The sequence below is a fragment of the Poecilia latipinna genome, unplaced genomic scaffold (assembly GCF_001443285.1).
Source record: "Poecilia latipinna isolate Pla-1442-1.1 unplaced genomic scaffold, P_latipinna-1.0 Scaffold1379, whole genome shotgun sequence".
NCBI lineage: Eukaryota > Metazoa > Chordata > Actinopteri > Cyprinodontiformes > Poeciliidae > Poecilia > Poecilia latipinna.
In genome coordinates, this window is record NW_015113995.1 from 104,477 (window position 1) to 107,532 (window position 3,056).

Here is a 3,056-nt window from a genome sequence, read left to right on the forward strand (position 1 = left end):
GAAGAAGAAGAAGAAGAAGAACACTGCAGGACAGCGGCCCTTGAGGACTGGAGTTTGACACCCCTGTCACGAGAGGACCCAAATTTGTGTTATCGTTCAAGCTTTGTCTTTCAAATGTTTATTCACATTGAATCCACATTTGGCTTTTGTGCAAATGCTCCCTCGTGTTTGCTGCTAACTGATTAATGTTTGAGTTCTGTTTGATAATCCTTTGGGCTTTGGCTAGAGAAGTAATTCACTTAAATTTAAGCAAACCTTCCAGCACATTAGTGAGTGGTACTGTAATGACTTGCAAAAGTATTAACACCTTGAACTGATTTACATGTTGTAATGCTACATCCACAAACCTCAGTGAATTTTGTTGAGATTTTATATAATGAATCAACATCACATTCATTTGTGCTCACCCCCTTTTCTACCTCGATACCCATGCGACCCCCTCCCCTCCCAAAATGTAGCCAGTTGCCTAATAAGATTAAAATTTAGTGACGTTTGTTTAAAAAAATGAAAAATGTTTGCAAGGCACTTTTATCACAGTTGCTATGCTGCTGCAATGAGTTCATGTTTATCTGCATTTATCTGTGGATTCAATCCATTAATGACTACAAATTGCCTCAAGTTGACTAATTAAGAGTTGAAGTGGAGAATCCAACTGTTTTGGCACAGTAGCACCGACAAACCCAAATCTGTGACACGGTAAAATGAGCTAAATGAGTCGATACATTTGGAAGACGTCCCATCAGGGCTTCTAGGGGTTGAAGTGTCTTTTTAGTGGGAGTCACTCCTAAGTGGTTGGTGTGGAGAGTCGCTGAGATTTCATCCTGCTCATAAGAAGTGACAAAGCGTTTTCCTCGGAGCACACAGCACCAGGTCTGAGGCAGGCGTCTGGATTGTCAGGTGGTCAATAGTTAAACCTGAGGAAATTGGTGGATATGTCAGCTAATATATCTCTGTTTGTGTCGAGGCTTTCTTGAATGTCGCAGAGGATTTTTGATGTGGAAAAGTTGATCAGCATGCAGTCTGCCTTGACTGAATAAACATACTGGGGCTTAATTCACATTTCCCGGGTTTTTGCTGGTTTTAAGGGGCTAAAAGGTGTATGCTGATTCATAAAACTCTTCCTGTTCACAACGTGGATTTTTGTAGAATATGAAAACTTCTGTTAAGTGCATAAGATATGGTAGTTTCCAAAAATAATACTCTCCAAATCAGCGTAATCAACGTAAATTTATTTGATTTGATGGCTTCTTTCATAAAAAGGTCAGAAATAATTTTAGCTGCAATATTTCTAGAAGAAAAACAAACACACACACACACACACACACACACACACGCACACACACACACATATATATATATATATATATATATATATATATATATATATATAATGAAAGAATCAATCAGTAATTTTTTGTTTGTTTTGATGCTTTATAATGGATGAGCAGTTAAATTTTTTTTACATTGTTTTGAAAATGGTTTTATTTTCTTTATTAAATCACTGTTCATAGGAAATCCAAATCTATAAAATGACTCCTTGATGATTCATGCTGGTATTATCTACATAGAACTCCTTTATTGATATCTTCAAAATATATGCTGTATATTGTCCATTTGCTCACTGAGAACTCATTGAAGCTGATTATTTACAAGATTTGGACAATTAGAAAATATCAAACATTTATTTGAAGTCCAGTGAAAAATCCAATGAAGCACTAATTACCAGAGAGAGCTGGTATGGAGCAATAAGCTTAAAATAAAGAAAAGAATTGTGGGAAAGTGATGCAGTGAAGAAAACAACCAACTAACTACACGTTGTACAGACAAAACTCGTCTGTACAACATTTTTTAAGTGAAAAAATGTGAAGTTTGAAGTGTTTACATTTTAGACGACTGAGTGCAGAGAGAAAACTAGAAGCATGATATGCAGGCTGAGGCATTTCCTCCCTGCTGTTTCCTGTGTTTACATGTCAGGCAGCATACTGTTGCCAACCAACCAGATAAAGTAAAGAATCAATGTGACCTTTCAAGGTAATAGAGAAAGATTGAGGGCGCATTTCTGTGATGAGCTTTTTTTATTTACATGCAAAATGAACTCATGTTGAAGGCTAAGAACAGAGCACAGGAGCGTCTAAGAGCAACACTAATCAGAGTAACATTTTATGCTATTATTAGAGGCATAGGAGCTTCATGTGCAGATGAATGGGGTGATGAGTTATTGTACAGATATGTCAAAACATGAAACCATGTCAGTCATCACACGCTGAAGCATTAGAACAGGTGACTAAAAATCAAGAATTTTCTGTCTAACTTTAAAGAAACAATTCAAGATAAAAAAGTGCAATCAAAGACTTAATGTCTATGCTTTGCTCTTATACCAACGTGTGTAATTAGTAATAAAATAATATGCAGTAATTTGCAAATCAAACACTATTTTTATAAAAAATATGATAACAAGGTGTTCCCGCATCCTTAACAATTCTAAAGTTCATGTATCTAAAAGGGACGTCTTAAATTCATTAAATAAAATGTAAGTTGGTCTTAAATAAGTTAATCACGGGTCTTAAAATTTGTTGTGACAGGACTATTTAATCTCATATTTTTCTCTCTAGACTTTTCTGTCAGGGTGAAGTTATCGTTGCTCGCAGACATTTTCATTATGTTCTGTGGCTGAAGGCAGTTGAAGCTACTGACAACCAGCAGCTAATATACCGTTGCTAGCTAGCTAGTTAGCTTTTTTGTGTCTGTCATGTGTGATGGGCCCGGCACACAGGGAGCAACAGACAGCAGCGTCAGATGAAAGTCATCATCACTTTGGGTTGATGAGACTAGCAGTGTGAAAATCACAAAGTCACAGAGTCACAAACAGACCCCAGAAATGTCACAATATGCATTATGCTTCATTATGTCTGTATTACAGTCAAGCCTAATAATCAACTATGCTTCATTATAATTAGGGCTGAAACGATTCCTCGAATGATTCGAGTACCTCGATTACTAAAATATTCGTTTACAACAGCCCTAATTATAATGCAAGAAGATCCCCCAACAATCCC